This window comes from Orcinus orca, chromosome 4 (assembly GCF_937001465.1).
Source record: "Orcinus orca chromosome 4, mOrcOrc1.1, whole genome shotgun sequence".
Lineage (NCBI taxonomy): Eukaryota > Metazoa > Chordata > Mammalia > Artiodactyla > Delphinidae > Orcinus > Orcinus orca.
Genome location: NC_064562.1, coordinates 147,957,624 through 147,977,472, shown reverse-complemented (window position 1 = coordinate 147,977,472; position 19,849 = coordinate 147,957,624). Strand labels below are relative to the sequence as shown.

At 35.9% G+C, this 19,849-nt stretch overlaps 1 pseudogene; it reads right to left on the bottom strand.

The window, feature by feature from the left end:
- Window positions 1–17,912: 17,912 nt before the first annotated feature.
- Window positions 17,913–19,352, bottom strand: LOC101285051 (trifunctional enzyme subunit beta, mitochondrial-like; annotated as a pseudogene).
- Between the last annotated feature and the right edge of the window lie 497 nt (window positions 19,353–19,849).

Below are 19,849 nucleotides of genomic sequence, written 5' to 3'. Positions count from 1 at the left end.
CAATCCCACTACTGGGTATATACCCTGAGAAAACCATAATTCAAAAAGAGTCATGTACCAAAATGTTCATTGCAGCTCTATTTACAATAGCCCGGAGATGGAAACAGCCTGTGTCCATCATCAGATGAATGAATAAAGAAGATGTGGCACATGTATACAATGGAATATTACTCAGCCATAAAAAGAAACGAAATTGAGCTGTTTGTAATGAGGTGGATAGACCTAGAGTCTGTCATACAGAGTGAAGTAAGTCAGAAAGAGAAAGACAAATACCGTATGCTAACACATATATATGGAATTTAAGAAAAAAAAATGTCCTGAAGAACCTAGGGGTAAGACAGTAATAAAGACGCAGACCTACTGGAGAACGGACTTGAGGATATGGGGAAGGGGAAGGGTGAGCTGTGACAGGGCGAGAGAGAGTCATGGACATATACACACTAACAAACGTAAGGTAGATAGCTAGTGGGAAGCAGCCGCATGGCACAGGGATATTGGCTCGGTGCTTTGTGACAGCCTGGAGGGGTGGGATAGGGAGGGAGTGAGGGTGGGAGACGCAAGAGCGAAGAGATATGGGAACATAGGTATATGTGTAACTGATTCACTTTGTTATAAAACAGAAACTAACACACCATTGTAAAGCAATTATACCCCAATAAAGATGTTAAAAAAAAATCACTCTTAAAATTCAAACATTATTGAAAAGTAGGTTCAATGATACATGTGTAAAATGACTTTATACCTATCTGTGGGATAATTGAGTGAAACACGCACCCACACCAACGCATGTGAACATACACAATTTCTGACACGTTATGCCTTAATCTAAATAACAACCTAATGCTAACGACAAGGTTTATATGAGTTTGTGTAATTTTTTAAGATATCCCTACTGGAGTTTGGGGGCAATTATAACTTTGTGGAACTACAGGAAGGCATCTATATTCTGTCTTGAATGCTATTGTAGACAGAATAGGTGAATCCGTTTTCTTGAACTACATGTTAAGAAAACCTGAATAAGAGCACTTAAATATAGAGGGGTTTATTTTTATATCTTGAAGAAGTCCGGATGCAGGCATTCCAGAGCTGAAGCAGTAGCCCAGTGAAGTCATAAATATCTCAAGGCTATTCTGTATTTCTGGTTCGTCATTCTTGTGTTGATTTTCATTCTCATGTCTGCAATATATTTCCTCCTTCTCCTGACCTAGCACATTCCAGGTGGGAATACACTAAAGAGCCCACCTACACAAGCCAGTTTCCCTTTAAGGCTTTCAAAGAGCAACCGCTCCCACCTCACCCCACCCTACCCTTGTCACTGTCATTTATGTCAATGTTCAGGCCTATGTCACATAGACACTTCTAACTATAAAGGAAGTCAGGTGCTCAGGTATTTTTACTGAAAACAAGAATTAAATCATCATTCTCACAGTAAAGAAAAGCAGCAGAGATCAGGATAGGCAACTACCAGTATCTGCCATGAAAGTATCTCTGAAAGAGAGCACTGTAGTTTAAGGTTTTCTTCCATGAAGTTTATTTTCTTTTTTGAGATATGACATATAATATTATATTGGCTTCAGGTGTACAAGATAATGATTAGATATTTGTATTCATTGCAAAATGATCACCACAATAAGTCTAGTTAACAACATCACCATACATTGTTATATTTTTTTTTCTTGTGATGAGAACTTTTAAGATGTAATCTCTTAGCAACCTTCAAATATACAGTAGAGTATTATTAACTATAGTCACCATGCTATATATTATATCCCATGACTTATTTATTTTATAACTGGAAGTTTGTACTTTTTGACTGCCTTCACTCATTTTGCCCACCCCTAATCCTCTAAACTTTTAATGGCCCTCAATGTTGTTTAAATTTTCTGAGATTTGGTGTTAACGTTTATAATTTCTGAGCCTATATTACAGAAATTAGGATGTGCACTTTACATACTTTTTCTCATTTAATCCTTCCAAAAAACAACGTATGATTTAAGTATGCTTATCTCTATTTTAGTTAAGAACATTGAGATTAAGAGGTCAAATCAGATCTCTAAGTTAATTAGTATGGAGATAATCCAAAAGTTATACCTAAAATTGTCTGAGATTTAAGCTCACACTGAGTATCTGGAGAGAATTGGGAAGATTCTTCTCAAGTTCTTTGAAACACATGATACGTATGCTTGTTTTTAGCTTAGAAAAAAGTCCTAAGCAAAGGAAAAGCATATGTGGGAAGGCATGAACAAGAAGAGTCCACAGAGGCAACTAAGGAAGTCGACTGTGACTATAATGAGAACGTCCATGTCTTTAAAATTGTTAAAGCAGACATTTTTCTCTTATCCAGTTCGGTTGAACTTTGTAGACTTATACACTCATTAAATTTAATTTTTTAAAAATCTAATTTCCAGTTTTTGTAATGAAGCCCTTTAGAAGCCAATTAATTATACAAAATGATATTTGGATTTAAAGAAACGTAGAACAGTTTAAATATCCTCAGACATTAGTGTTTTATGTGTTTACACAAAAGTCTAGATAAATTTGACTTGATACCAGAATTCATCAGACTTTACCTTTGTAAGTTGAAGACAGCTAAAATGTTAGAAAACTATGGACTTACTATCCAATTTGTTTTTATTAAAATATTGTAGGAAAACTCTTCAGGATATTGTTTTGTTCCTATTTCAATGAAGTTAAAATAAATGTGATAATATATTTCAAAAGAAGTGAAAACTCTTTCAATGTCATTTTCTCAGTCTAACCCTTATGTCTTTTATTTGCAAGATATTCAAGCAGTAGGAGTAGAGCTACATTTTAGAAAGTAATAATAAGGTTTTTTATTTCCCTTTTTTAAGAAAAATTCCATCCGGTGGAAACAAATAGCAGAATGAATTAAAGAAAAGTTCCTGAAAGCACAAGGACTGAAATCAGACTGTCTACCCTATTATTTGGCTAGTTCCTGAATAGGCAGTAAGATAAGAGAGTAAGGACTGTGCCTTTGGCTAACAGGCCAATAGAGAAATCAGGTACCTTTTCTTTCTTTTTGTTGTTTTCACATACACTAGCTTTTTTTTTTTTTAACTTTTTAAAATTAATTTTTATTGGAGGATAGTTGATTTACAACGTTTTGTTAGTTTCTGCTGTGCAGCAAAGTGGATCAATTATACATATACATACATCCACTCTTTTTTAGATTCTCTTCCCATATAGGTTATTAAAGAATACTGAAGAGAGTTCCCTGTGCTATACAGCAGGTTCTTATTAGTTATCTATTTTATATATAGCAGTGTGTATATGTCAATCCCAGTCTCCCAGTTTATCCCTCCCCACTTTCCCCCTTGGTAACCATAAGTTTTTTTTCTACATCTGTGACTCTATTTCTGTTTTGTACATAGGTTCATTTGTACCATTTTTTAAATATTCCACATATGTATAAGCGATATCATATGATATTTGTCTTTTTCTGTCTGACTTACTTCACTCAGTATGACAATCTCTATGTCCATCCATGTTGCTGCAAATGGCATTATTTCATTCCTTTTTATGGCTGAGTAATATTCTATGTACCACATCTTCTTTATATATTCCAATGTTGATGGACATTTAGTTTGCTTCCATGTCCTGGCTATTGTAAACAGAGCCTCAAGGAACGTTGGGGTGCCTGTATCCTTTCAAATTATGGTATTCTCCGGATATATGCCCAGGAGTGGGATTGCTGGATCATATGGTAGCTCTATTTTCAGTTTTTTAAGGAACCTCTGTACTGTTCTCCATAGACCTTTTCTTTTTACTTTACAAAACTTGCAGAGAGCTGAAGTAATCAGTTACCTCTCCATTTTCACTTAGCTACTGATTTCTCAAACTGTACATACACTTATTTTCAAGATCAGTATTCTGAGTACAGATTTAATTGTATATCCTGACATTCCCCGTTCCTGGTACATTCTAGAATAGTGAAAAATGGCAAAATAGACTTTTGTATTAAATAAACTTTGACATGCACAGTAATTTTCTTAGTAGAGACTGTGATTTCATTCCATACCTTTTCTATCAAGATGGTTAACAAAATAAAGTGCTTAGATTTTCTTCCAGATCTTTTAAAAATTAGATACACACAACACATCCTTTATGTTTTAACTAACCTGACTGCCATATAGCTTATCAATAAAAATAAAACTGGATATGTAACTTGTTTTTAAGTGTTTTAAACCAGCATATAATACAGAAACAAAAAGAGACCTTTACTCTCAATTGTACTGTCAGTCTTTTGAGAAAGGAGTAACTACTTAGTACCAAATTGTTCTAGCAGACCTAGATATTTAGCTCCAGAACCTGCTTACTTAAAGGAATGTAAAAATTATATTTGGATTTCCCCTATCTAATTACTGAGACCATAAAATTTACCAGTAGAGGATAGCCTTTTAACCAAACAAATATATTGAGGCTTATAAAATCTTCTAAATATTTTCATTTATTGGTTCCCAGTATAGTGTTTTCATATTTTAATAACTAATATAATCTTAATTAGATTAGGGTTTAATCTCAATTACCTGCAGATTTTATATATTCTAGTAATTCTGACTTTATTTTAATGTTATTTTCACTAAAGGTAGAATAAAGTCATGCTTGAATAGTCTTTGCTGTCCTCTGGAGTAACTCCTCCAATTTCAAATATGTTTTAGGCAAGTATAATAAAAATATCAATATATCTTTTGGGTGACTCATATAGACAACAACAACAAAAAACATACCAAAAAAAATCTTTGAAAATAAATGCTGACATTTTAGAACCAATTTCATTAATCCACAACAGCTTTGAGATAAAATCATGACTAAAAAACATGAGTTTTGCATAACTTTTTCACATTTAGTGTAGGAGAAAAATTGTTCTGAATGATTTTTTGTCACCCATTTACCTTATGGTATTTAATTACTTAGCTTAATTTTTTCTTAGAATTTTAGGTAAATGCATAAAGTTTATATAAAGTGTACAAAAATTAAATGTACAACTTGATGAATTTATATAAATATATTCCCCTGCATCATCACTACTTACTTAAACACATGGCACATCACCAGCCCCTGAAGCCTCCAAGTCAATCTGCAAAGGTAGCCACTATATTAATTTTTATCACAATGGATTCATTTTTTGTGCTTTTGAACGTCAAATAAATGCAGTCATACAGTGTATACTTTTTTTGTGTCTGTATTCTCCAGCTTAGCATAATGCCTATGAGATTCATACATTTTAGAGCTTGAGACAATGTGTGTTTTTTATTCCTACTACTATACCACTATATGAATATAGCACAATTTATTTTTCCATTATACTCTTCATGGGCATTTAGGTTATTCCCAGTTTGATGCTACTGTGAGTAAAAGTTCTATGTACATTCCTACCTATATCTTTTGGGGGACATAAATATTTGTTCCTGTAGGGTACATGCCTAGGAGTTGAATTGCTATTTCAAAATGGCTGAATATCAGTAATTGCATACTTTCAACCTAATGCTACCTGATTTGTACTTTTTAAATGGTATCTTTTGACTCCCTCCTGTTACCTATACAGCAATGAACTTATTCTGTTTTCACCTATTTCTCCTCTTTTTCTCCTGTATTTTAGGTCTTTTATCTCTACTTTATCTGAACACGTATACTGTATTCTTACCTCTTTACCTCCAACTTTGATGTCAGTCATAAGTCTACACTTGCATAGATATAAAATGCTCACCATCCATTCTTTTGCTGAAATTTCCTTAGTCATGTCTGTGTTGGATGATGCTCATACTTTAGCAGATTCCTCAAAGAGAAATCATGTTCATATGAAATTTGCTCTTTTTCCTAGGGGTCTGTCTAAAGGACTTTTTCTCTCTCTCTCTCTCTCTTTTTTTTCTTTCAAGTTTAATTCTGTTCTTAGTCTAAAAAAATCACTAGGGTATGTCTTGCAATTAATTATTGAAGGTCAATTTTCTCAGGTCAATTTTTTTTTTTTTTTTTGCGGTACGCGGGCCTCTCACTGTTGTGGCCTCTCCCCGTTGCAGAGCACAGGCTCTGGACGCACAGGCTCAGCGGCCATGGCTCACGGGCCCAGCCGCTCCACGGCATGTGGGATCTTCCCGGACCGGGGCACGAACCCGTGTCCCCTGCATCGGCAGGCGGACTCTCAACCACTGTGCTACCAGGGAAGCCCCTCAGGTCAATTTTATCAGTATGTAGATATGAATCTTCTTTTAATTCCAGATATTTTTCTTGGATCATAGTTATAATTATTTTATTGTTATTTATTTATTTATTTGCGGTACGCGGGCCTCTCACTGTTGCGGCCTTTTCCCGTTGCGGAGCACAGGCTCCGGACGCGCAGGCTCAGCGGCCATGGCTCACGGGCCTAGCCGCTCCGCGTCATGTGGGATCCTTCCGGACCGGGGCACGAACCCGTGTCCCCTGTATCGGCAGGCGGACTCTCAACCACTGCACTACCAGGGAAGCCCCTTGTAATTTTTTTTAGAATGATTTTCATAGTATTGTATCAAGTATATCGTAGACATATTACTTATCATAGATTGGTACACGTCAATATATTTGTGTATACTATCTAAAAGTAATCTTAATGTTATTATAAAACAGAATACTATGGTATGTAACGATTTATATTCAAGTTCAAAAGATAGTTTAATATTGCTTTTATTAGTTACCTATCTTGATCATTTCTGTTATAATTAATTAGGAATGATTTATTTTGAAAAAGGTATTTTAAAATACTGTTTAAAAACCTAGGAAAGGGCTTCCCTGGTGGCGCAGTGGTTGGGAGTCCACCTGCCGATGCAGGGGACGCGGCTTCGTGCACCGGTCCGGGGGGATCCCACACGCTGCGGAGCAGCTGGGCTCATGAGCCATGGCCGCTGAGCCTGCGCGTCCGGAGCCTGTGCTCCGCAGCGGGAGAGGCCACAGCAGTGAGAGGGCCGCGCACAGCAAAAAAAAAAAAATAATAATCATCTAGGAAAAAGTTCATAAAACCTCAACAATCAGCATTGGTATAAAATTTCAAAATGGATAAACTCTGCTGAGTTGTTGGGTTCGTTATTCCATCTGTTCAATCTATTTTTCAAACAATCTGTTTTAATACCTTACTAAGTATGTCTCATATCCCACCCACAGTAAAGACATAGAAGATTGCTTAGTGTAAAAATGATTTTGTTACAACTTCATTAATTTAAACCCAGAATATGGCAATTAGCTCAGACCTGGTAAAACTAGTCTCCTTATTAAGTAGACAGCCACTAGTGTTTACTGATTACTCTGTTTCCTTTCACTGCTTGAAGAATTACTTTCTAATTTTCATATCATGCCTGCTACGAATCTTGTATTTTCTGCACTAAGCAATAATATCCAAGTCACATTTCTGCTTTCCGCATTTCATCAAAGAGGTTGTTTTGAGAAGAGCTCTGACACTGGTACACTAGAAAATAGGATATAAAGTTAAAGTTTTCCTTTTCCCATTTGAATCTGTCTCTAAGAGAGATCTTGTGTGGGGTATATCTTGAATGACTAGAGTAGGATCTCTCTCAATTTTTAATACAAATGTCTCTGATATTAGTAATTTGTCTCTTCTCTCTTTTTTCTTGGTTAGCCTTGCAAAAGTTTGGATTTCCTCACATGTTATAATTTGCTAGCTCCTGTCATAGACCCTTGAGGAACAAAAGTTTAGAAATATGTTTTAGTGAAAACATTTTGAAATTATAAAATTTATTTTTTTTATTAATTTTATTGGAGTATAGTTGCTTTACAATGTTGTGTTAATTTCTGCTGTACAGCAAAGTGAATCAGCTATACATATACATGTACCCCCTCTTTTTTGGATTTCCTTCCCATTTAGGTCACCACAGGGTATTGGGTAGAGTTCCCTGTGCTATACAGTATGTTCTCATTAGTTATCTATTTTATACATAGTAGTGTGTCTATGTCAATCCCAGTCTCCCAGTTTATCCCCCCTTTCCCCCCTTGGTATCCATGTGTTTGTTCTCTACATCTGTGTCTCTATGAAATTATACAATTTAAATGAGGTTAAACATTAGAGTTTATTTATTTTTCTGCCCTTTACTCTCCCCCCACCATATTTCTTTTCCATTCTTTCATTTCCTATTTCTTTGTAGTTTTATTTATGCTTCCTTACCAAAGACACATTCACTCCATTTCCTAAGATATGACTGACACTGCTTGTGCTTAAGCTCCTGTAGACCCTCCATTGCATGGGGGCTAATAATTAGTCACCTTTCCAGAGTCTAGTTTCCTCGCCACCTGTCACATTTCTTTTCTTATGAAATAATAAAATATGTTCTGCTATTTTAATATCAACTCAAATATTGTTGGAAGCAGCAACTTCAATAGCTTAAATACTTCTAATAGCCTAATCCAGTTACCTTTTATGAGTTCAGCAAAAGAGAAACATGTACTTACTGTGGAATCTTATATTTATACACAGATAGTGGGAGTGGATAGGGGATTATGGTTTCTTGCCTGTATAAGTGATTTAACAAAAAATTAAGGTACCCATCAGTATTCGTGAGTCCTCTTAGGCCAGGGTAGTGTGGGCATTACACAGACAGTGGACCTTTCATTTTAAACACTCTCTTTGGCATTTTGTAAATATATAGGTTTTATTAGGATTTCTTCTTCCCAGATTGGTACCTCTGTTAAGAGAAAAGCTTACCTGCCTCCACTGCTAAGAGAAGGTGTCTTTAGATCCATGGGTCTGTCCTCTTCCTGTCCTGTGGGTCTTTGGTAGTTTCTGTGGCAATACATCATATTAAATACTAGGTTTCCTGCCAACTTGCGCTGGCCACCTCTTGCTAGCACTGCAGTCTTTCTGTGACAAGTCACAGCCTCTATTGTGCTTATGGGTCAGGTCATCCCATCCCACAGCCTCCATTTAGGGTCACCTCACACTCCTACTGCAGTGAAGGACCTTCACAAGAGCAGGTCCATGGACTCTTTCTGTGTCTCCCCCAGGGAGCACACAGGAAATGCTCTATTACCTAAGTTGTAGGAGCTTCGGGAAATTGTGGGCATAATCCCTGGTGGCATATTTGTCTGTTGGGCCTGTTCCAGATTAGCATATAGACACTGTAAAAGGCGGTCCCTCACAGAATCCCAAATGGGGACAGGGAAAACATTTATTGTTTTGTTTTGTTTGAGCCACAAATTGGGTGGTTTAAACAACAGAAATACACTTTGTTTTTCTTTTTAAGGCTCGTAAAGAGCTTTTCTTTTTCTTTATTTAATATTTATTTATTTATTTATTTGGCTGCGTCAGGTCTTTGTTGTGGCAGCGGGATCTTCCTTGCAGCATGTGGGATTTTCCATTGCGGTGCTCTTTGCAGCACGCGGGCTCTCTGTTGCTGTGTGCATCCTTCTCTCTAGTTGTGACGTACAGGTTTTCTCTTCTCTAGTTGTGGCGCGCAGTCTCCAGAGCACATGAGCTCTGTAGTTTGCGGCACATGGGCTCTCTCATTGAGGTGTGCGAGCTCAGTAGTTGTGGTGTGGGCTTTGTTGCCCCACGGCATGTGGGATCTTAGTTCCCCAACCAGGGATTGAACCCCCGTCCCCTGTATTGGAAAGAGGATTCTATACTGCTGGACCACCAGGGAAGTCCCCAGAAATGCACTTTCTCACAGTTATGGTGGCTGAAAGTCTACCAAGTGTCAGCAAGTTTGGTTTTTCCTGAGACCTCTCTTCTTGGCTTGTAGATGGTCGCTCTCTTGCTGCCTCTGGATGGTTGTAGATGGTTGTCCGTCTGTGTAAGTGCACCCTTTGTCTCTTTGTGTGTCCAAATGTCCTCTTCTTATAAGGTCACCAGTGAGACTGGATCAAGGCCCACACTAATGATCTCATTTTAACTTAATTACCTCTTTAAAGACCCCATCTTCGAGTACAATCACATTCTGAGGTTCTGGTTAGGACTTCGATATGTGAATTTTGAGGGAACACAATTCAGCCGATAACATCAATCTAATATCCATCTATCTATCCATTATCTATTATCTATCTATTTATCTTTATCTGCTCATTTCTCTTCTCCCTATCTCAATGGCAACATTTTGAAAAAGGACCCTGTTTTCCTTTCACCTCCCTCCATTCTTTTTCCTCTCTTCCTGTAAGAAACACTAGATTTTTTTAAAGTTGCCTTTTTCCCCTCTTGCTTTCCTGTGCCATGCTTTCCTCTTTTCAGTCACCTGGGAACATGGAGGTAGGGGATTTAAAATATACACTGAATATTATTGTATTTACATATTTCCTCTTCTTGGTGGTAGAACATCAGATATAGATATAGTAAACAATCCTTATATTTATAAAATTCTGATAAATAAATAGAAACTTTCTGAAATAATATATGAGTAGTGGAAAACAAATATATTACCAATTTACAAAACATGGTGACTGCAGATATAAGTTGTAAGCAAAAAATGGTATTTTTAAGCTTCTTTATGCTTTTAACATTTATTTATTTAAATTAATTTTGTTGGAGTATAGTTGCTTTACAATGTTGCATTAGTTTCTACTGTACAGCAAAGTCAATCAGCTACACGTATACATATATCCCCTCTTATTTTAGATTTCATTATGCTTTTAACATTTTTAACTTCCCCAAAATTATTTATTTTGTAGTATGAAAAATCAGTATAGATTATATCAAATAATTCTTCAAATCTCAAGAGGAATTGCATTTTTTCCCCTTGAGTAGATAAATGTTCATCTTAGTCTCCTAGTTATGGTTTCCTATAGCAGTCTTTATTTTTTCCCACATCTCAATGGTATCTTTAAACATAGTTTAAAGTTTCTCATATACTGTAAATTTCAGTAATTGAATTTGTCTCAAACACTGAATTGCGTTCTGTGAGAATATATACAAGGAGGATTAAAAATAACAAAGAGAATCTTAAATACATAAAGCTATCAGATCTAAGTCTACCTCAGGATTTTTCATCTTTATTGTTAAGGTATTGTGCAAATGCCTCAAACTGAGTTTAGCTTACAAAGAAAAATATTCTCAACCTGTTAAGAATAAAATTAATTCAGCTCAAATGATAGCAGATTCATTTAAATAAGTATAATTTTGACTATAAGCTTAAAGAAAATAGAGTTTCAATAAGGATAAATTTTTGACTCCAGATTTATATTAACACAAACCAAAAAGACTACCCAATAAGACAGATTGAAGACACATGTTAGTTTTATACTGCAGTGATAATTTCTGTATAGAACAGTTTTAATATCATATTACCAAATATTCGTGACACCTTAAATGTACCTAAATAACAAAAAATACAAAATCATAAAAATTACTTATTATTTATCTATTTCTAAAGTATACAGTTGTTATAACTGGGCAATGGGAATCTAATGAGTTAATAACTGTTTGACAAAAGGTCACAAAGTTTTCAGCATCTTACAAATGATCAACAAAGAATAATTTGTATTAAGGTATTCCATATGAAACTCTTGTTGAGATAGAAAGATAGATAGATAACTAATAGGTAGGTAAGTAGGCAGTAGAAAGGCAGGTAGGTAAACAGATGGTTAAATAGATAAATGTGGAAGAAGAAAGTGAAACAATATATTCTTTTAAATGTTTTAGGAATTTAGTATTTAAATGTGTGAAAGGGATAGGAGGATACAACCAGGTGCTGGTGATGTTTTTTTCTCATATTTAGACATTAGAACTGTTATCATTGAAAAGTTGAAGTATTAAAATGAGTGTGTAAGGACTATAATTGTTCATGATACCAATTACGGAGACCTTATTTCTCAAGTCTTTTGTTCTGCTGAGGATGCTTTTTCTCAAGTAATTGTTTTACAGTAATGTGACGGATAGATATCCATTTATAAATGACCATTTTCCTATGAATGTGTCATTCCTTTTTTCATTGAACAACCAATAGTTTCCTCAATGAAACAGTGAAATTAGTGAAATGGATAGGTTTGATATTTTCTCATGCAGTATCTAACATCCATTTTAAAAAAGGCTAGGAAGGAATGTTCACCTTTCCTTTGGAGTGATAACATAGATTGTCACTGGCAAGCATATGCTCTCAGGGCTTCCTGAAATACTGATTGGAGTAATGGATTCTATTGATGTGTCATTTTCCCAGAAGATACATTAGAGATTTGAAGAATTAAACTGATGAATCTCTACATGTTGTTCTGGAGGCTATTGATAGGACTTATGACAAAAAGGAAGACAAACTTCAGAGGGGTCTAGAGGGCTTCCAAATAATTTTGTTAGAACAGCGACTCTGGCAATCAAATGGCATCTTTAGAAACGTGGGAAGTCTTTTGGTTACTGCCTCTTTCACTTTCAAGCTAACTCTAGCAATTCACTCTTGCTTATCTCTTTCTTCCCATCTTTATATTATATGATTCTACATGCCCAGCTTGAGGGTTATTTCTCCTCTTCACCTCTTAAACAAACCTACTTTTCCTTCTCTCTTAAATATGTGATTAAAAATTTGGTGGTGTTGTTTTATTAAGACTTTATTTTTTAGATAAAATAAAATTTGTGTACTAGGTTCACAAATTGAGGGGAAGGTACAGAGATTTCCCATATACCCCCGGCCTCCACACATGCACAGCCTCCCCCAGTTATCAACATCCCCCATCAGAGAGGTACATGTGTTAGAATTGGTGAACCTACATTGATACATCACAATCACCCAAAGTCCATAATTTATATTATGGTTCACTCTTGGTGCTGTAAGTTCTATAGGTCTGGAGAAATGTATAATGACATGCATTCATCATTATGGTATGATACAGAGTGTTTTCACTGTCCTGAAATTCTCTCTGCTCCATCAATTCATTCCTCCCTCCCACACACACCCCTGCAACCCCTGATCTTTTTACTGTCTACATTGTTTTGCCTTTTCTGGAATATTATAGAGTTGGAATTATACAGTCCATAGCCTTTTAAGATTGGCTTCTTTCCCTTAGTAATATGCATTTAAGGTTCCTCCATGTCTTTTCATGGCTTGATAGTGCATTTATTTTTAGCGCTGAATAGTATTCCATTGTCTGGATGTAACACAGTTTACTTACTTACTCGCCTAATAAAGGACATCTTCGTTACTTCAAACTTTTGACAATTATGCATAAAGCTACTATAAACATCCATGTGCAGGTTTTTGTGTTTGGACATAATAAGTTTTCAAATCTTTTGGGTAAAATACCAAGAAACATGATTGTTGAATCATAAAGTAAGAGTATATTTACTTTTGTAAGAAACCATCAGCAGGGATCAGAGTTCACGTTGCTCCACATCATCACCAGCATTTGGGATTGTCAGTGTTTTGGATTTTGAGTATTCTAAGAGGTTTGTAGGGGTATCTCCTTGTTTTCATTTTCATTTCCCTGATGACATGATGTGGAGCATCTTTTGTGTGCTTATTTGCCATCTGTGTATCTTTTTTTGGTGAGGCATGCGAAAGTCTGGCTCATTTGTTAATCAGGTTGTTTGTTCCTTGCTGTTGAGGTTTAAGAGTTCTTTGTATATTTTGGATAATAGTCCTTTATCAGATGTGTTTTTTGCAAATATTTTCTCCCAGTCTATGTCTTCTTGTTTTCTTGATATTGTCTTTCATAGAACAGAAGTTTGTAAATTTAATTAAATCCAATTTGTAAGTTATTCCTTTCATGGATCATGCCTTTTGTGTTGTATCTAAAAAGTCTTTGCCATACCCAAGGTAATCTAGGTTTTCTCCTATATTATCTTCTAGGAGTTGTATAGTTTTGTGTTTCACACCTACATCTTTGATCCATTTTGAGTTAATTTTTGTGAAGGATGGAAGCTCTGTGTCTAAACTCTTTTTTTTCTTTTTTTTTTGCCTGTGGATGTCCAGTTGCTCCAGCACCATTTGTTGAAGAGACTGTCTTTGCTCCATAGTATTGCTTTTACTCCTTTGTCAAAAATCAGTTGACTATATTTATATGTCTCCTTCTAGGCTCTCTATTTTGTTCCACTGATCAATTTTCTATTCTTTCACTGATTCCATGCTTTCTTGATTACTGTAGTTGTATAGTAAGTCTTGAAGTCAGGCAGTGTCAGTCTTCCAACTTTGTTCTTCAGTATTTTCTTGGCTATTTTAGTTCTTTTGCCTCTCCATATAAACCATAGAATCAGTTTGTCCATATCCAAAAAATAACTTGCTAGTATTTTGACTAGGATTGCATTAAATTTGTAGACCAAGATAGGGAAAACCGACATCTTAACAATATTGACAATTTTGTTTTCCTACACAGGACCATGAGCTATCTCTCCATTTATTTAGTTTTTCTTTCATTTTGTTCATCAGTGTTTTATAGTTTTCCTTATATAGATCTTGTACACATTTTGTTAGATTCATACCTATTTCACTTTTTTAGTACTAATGTAAATGGTAGAGTGTTTTTAATTTCAAATTCTACTTCTTCATTGCTGATATATAATTGTATAAAAGTAATTGATTTGTATATATTAATTTTGTATTCTCCAACCTTGCTATAATCACTTATTAGTTTTGTCAGTTCTTTCAGATTTTTGACACAGATGATCATGTCATCTACAAACAGAGATAATTATATCTCTTCCTTCCCAATCAATATACCTTTTACCTCCTTTTCTTGTTTTACTGCACTAGCTAGAACTTCTAGTACAGTACTGAAAAAGAGTGATGAGAGGAGACATCCTTGCCTTGTTCTGACCTTAATGGGAAAACTTCAAGTTTCTCACCATTCAGTTTGATGTTAGCTGTAGAATTTTTATAGATATTCTTTATAAAGTTAAGAATGTTTGGCTCTATTCCTGGTTTACTGAGAGTTTTTATCATAAGTGGTGGCTGGATTTTATCAAATACTTTTTCTGCATCTATTGATATCATGTGATTTTGCTTTTTTAGCCTATTGATGGATTACATTAACTCATTTTTGAATGCTCAACCTGCCTTGCCTAACAGGAATAAATCCCACTTGGTTGTAGTGTATAATTCTTTTTGTACATTGTTGCATTCAACTTGCTAACATTTTGTTGAGGATTTTTGCATCTATGCTCATGAGAGATTTTTGCCTATAGTTTTCTTTTCTTGTAATGTCTTTGTTTGATTTTAGTATTAGGGTGAAGCTGGCCACATAGAATGAGTTAGGAAGCATTTCCTCTGCTTCCATCCTCTGATAAACCTTGTAAATAACTGGTACAATTTATTCCTTAGAGATTTGGTATAATTCACCAGTGAGCCAACTTGGGCCTGGTACTTCCTGTTTTGGAAGGTTATTAATTGTCGATTCAATTTATTTAATAAGTATAGGGCTATTTAGATTGTCTATATCTCTTTTGTGTGATTTTTGGCAAATTATGTCTTTAAAGGATCTGACCCATTTAATCTAGGTTATCAAATGTGTGGGCATGGAATTGTTTATAGTATTCCTTCATCATCCTTTTAATGTCCATAGAGTCTGTAGTGATGCTACTTCTTTCATTTCTGATATTAGTAATTTGTGACTTGTCTTTTTTTCTCAACTAGGCTAAAGATTTATCAATTTATCTTATCTTTTCAAAGAAACAGCTTTTGGTTTTGTTGATCTAACCTATTTAGTTCTTGTTTTAAATTCCATTGATTTCTGCTCTAATTCTTACTATTTCTTTTCTTCTGCTTACTTTGGATTTTGTTTTCTATTCTCCTTTTAGGTTCTTCCTATGGAAACTTAGATTACTGATTTTAAATCTTTCTTCTTTTATAGTATATGCATTTGATGCTATAAAATCCCTCTAAGTACTGCTTTTGCTGCATCTCACAATTTTTCATAAGTTGTTTTTTAATTTTAATTTAGGAAAAAGTGATTTAAAATTTTTCTCCAGATCTCTTCTTAGACTCATGTTTATTAAGAAGTGTGTTGGGGGCTTCCCTGGTGGCGCAGTGGTTGAGAGTCCACCTGCCGATGCAGGGGACACGGGTTTGTGCCCCGGTCCGGGAAGATCCCACATGCCGCGGAGTGGCTAGGTCCGTGAGCCATGGCCGCTGAGCCTGTGCGTCCGGAGCCTGTGCTCTGCAACGGGAGAGGCCACAACAGTGAGAGGCCCATGTACCGCAAAAAAAAAAAAAAGAAGAAGTGTGTTGTTCGATCTCCACATATTTTGGGATTTTCCAATTATCTTTCTATTATTGACTTCCAGTTAAATTTCATTGTTATCTGAGAATAGACATTATATGATTTCTCTTCTTTTAAAATTTTAAGATGTGTTTAGACCAGGAATATGGTCCGTACTGGGGAATGTTCCGTGTGAGTTCAAAAAAAATGTGTATGCTGCTGTTGTTGGAAGATTTAGTCTATAAATGTCAATTATATTCAGTTGATTGATGGTGATGTTTTGTTCAACTATGTCCTTACTGCTATTCTGCCTGCTCAATCTGTCCATTTCTGATAGAGGGATTTGAAGTCTTCAACCATGATAGTGGATTCATCTATTTCTCCTTGTAGTTCCATCAGTTTTTGCCTCTCATAATTTGATGCTCTGTTGTTAGACATATACATATTAAGGATTGTAATGTCTTCTTGGAAAATTAACCCCTTTATCATTACATAATGCCCTTCTTTATCCTTAATAATTTTCTTTCTTTGAAATCTACTCCATCTGAAATTAATGTAGCTACTTCTGCTTTCTTTGATTAGTATTACTATGATATATTTTTCTCCAGCCATTTACTTCAAATCTATATGTGTCTTTATATTTAAAATGAGTTTCTTGTAGACATCAGATAATTGGGTCTTATTTTGTGGTTCACTCTGACAATCTTTTTTCTTTTAATTGGTGTATTTGGACCATTGATGTTCACAGTGATCATTGATATATTTGGACTCATATCTACCATCTTTATTACTGCTTTCTATTTAATGCTCTCCTTCTTTGTTCCTATTTTTGCCTCTCACTTTTTGTATGCCTTTGGTGGTTTCAAATGAGCATTTTGTATGATTCCATTTTTTCTCCTTGCTTAGCATATAAGTTATACATCTACTTTTTATCATTTTTATGGTTGCCATAAATGTGGCAATAGGCATTTACATATATAATTTAAGTCCCTTTTTGAATGACAGTATACCACTTCATGGGTAGTGTGAGTACCTAATAATAACACAATAATCCTAATTATTTCTTTTCATTCTTTGTATCATTGCTATCATTCTTTTCTCTTATATATAAACATACATAAGCATATATATATTTGAAATATACAAATCAAATATATTTCAAATATATTGAATCAAATTACATAATTTGATACATAATCAAATATATTGTTGGTATTACTTTTTGAACAAATATCTTTTAGGTCAACTAAGAATTTTAAAAAAGTTTTTATTATATTTTCACTTATTCCTTTTATGCTCTTCCTTTCTTTATGTAGATCTGAATTTCTGATCTTTATTATTTTCCTTGTCTTTAAAGAACTTTTTCCCCCAATACTTCTCCAGTTTAAGAGAACTGGAGTTTGTTAACTCCAGTTAACAAATATGGTATTTATATATCTCAATATTTACTGTAAGTTTTAAGTGATGTTTAAATTCTGAATTATCTTTCCATAAAGATAGAGGCACATTGATTTGTATTTTATAGGAAAACATTTATCTTTAGGTCACAAACATGAATGAGTATTTTTTGCCAATATTACAAAGATGATTCCAAACCCTAGCTAATCTCTTTCTCAAATTGCAACCCCTTGTTTAATCTTTAATGAAAATAGAGACCAAAATCAATTGCTTAAACATAGCACTGTGTGAGATTATGGTGACTAAGAAGTCCCTGAAAGAGTAGTAAACCATGATTTTTGGAAAGCTCGGAACACTAGCAAGGTTTAATTGCAAAGGTTTAACAGAAGGTCACAAATTGTGTTTTCCTAAGAGAAGTAGTAACTATATATGTCATTCAGTAATGTACTGAAGTGGCCTTGTCTAGTGTGAGTGTTGCGCAGAAACTCCAAGTCACTTTTTCCTGGTCTGTTATCTATCATAGCATGGCCCTTCACTCCACCTGCATAGACAGCCACTAAGCCATACTGGCCTGCTTCCTTCCATAATTTTTTGGCAGCCAGTGACTCCATACAGGTGTCCCAAGGACAGTGACTCACCCCAGTTGTTAAACTTCTTCAAAGGAGGCAACCCAACTTTTTTTTAATACATGTAGTTTTGTACAAACTAATCAGAATCTATAGCTTTACCATTAGCTAAAATCTGACCTGAGAAAGCGTCATGAAATTCCAAAGCATCAATACCATTCATTGTTAATCCTGCCTTTTCTAGCACTTTTAGAGTAGCATATGTTGGTTCGAGTAAAAGTTGATCTTTCGAATCCTGAGACAAATGCACAAAATCCCTCAAATATGCCTTCGGGTTATAACCCAAGGCCAGAGCCTTTTCCTCAGCACTGCAGATGCGCCATCAGTCAGAAAAGAAGAATTTGCAGCTGTCACTGTGCCATAGGGCTTGATGAATGCAGGTTTTATTTTGGCCATCTGCTTCAAGAAGGACAAATGCCACTATCTTTGGTAACTGTATCTTCTCCTGGTACTTTGAAGATGTACAACATCAGAAGGGAGTCCTTCATCCTGTGCCTTCTTGGCCAGACTGTGCAAGTGCAGTGCATACTCACCCTGTTCCAGTCGAGAAACAGCATGGCAGAGGCAAGTCAGTCTTCAGAGTGATACATGGTCGTGCTCAGATGATAGGAAATTCAATCTGAATTTAGATATTAAAGATAGTCACTGACCTAGAGTCTTGGACTTATTGAGATCAAGCATGTGTTTCCTCAAATTACAAATAGGGACATAGGACATTAACTCTACACCACCTGCCATGACCACATCATACTGGCCAGAAGTAATCAAGCCAACACCTGTGGTCCTGGTTTGGTTAGCAAAAATGCAAGCCATGGTGACAGCGTATACAGGAGATGTATCAGAGAGGTCATCTCCAAGGGCAGCCTCTCTAGCCACATTGCTTGTTTTCACTTCCTGTATAACTATGCCAAAGATGATATAATCAGCAACTTCCTTTGGGACACTGGTCTGATGCAACAAATCTGAAAGTACTCCTCTAGCCAAATTACATGTCATCAAGTCTTTATATGAAGTGCCTGGCAGCAGAAATGGAGTGTGAACGTTATCTACCACCACCACATTCCTTTTATAGGGTTTAGCCAAGGTCTTCTTTGATTTGGTCTGGGCAGCTGGGGCAGCTGGTGGCTAGTAGGAACAGCTCAGAGGACTCAAGAAAATCTGAGGGCCCATTTTGCTAAAGCTAGAAGATTTTTTTCAAGTGTAAGTCAAGATGGAAGTCATCCTGAAATGGTCCCACGTTAGTTCTCATATGCTTGGGCTCCCGTTGTGCGCGGGGCTTGGCCCTAAGTTTCAGAGGTCAGAGGGACTTAGAAGTGGATCCAGCCTAGAAAGAACCATCGTGCAGGCCATCAGGCTCCAGAGGCCTAGCTGTCTGCCAGTCACCTGACTAGACAACCAGACACATGACCTCTCCTTGATGGGCCTTCTTCCTTTCAATGGAAGAATTCTTTCTGCCCCTTTAGCCAAAGTGAAGGGCAGTGTTAAGGGACCTGCAGGAAGTTAGCATGGGGGTGGGGTGAGATTAGTCAGGAAGTATCTTGGGGGCTTGGCTAGCACCAGGCTGCAGAAAGTAAAGTCCTCTGCTCCCCTACCCCCACTTTAAGCACTTTCTACTCTTCACCTCAGAATGGTGGCCTCCCTGGTGACTGACGGCTTCACTGTCTCCAGGATGCTCTGTGCTCAGATGAGTCTGGCTAGGATGTTCCCGAGCCCAGGCA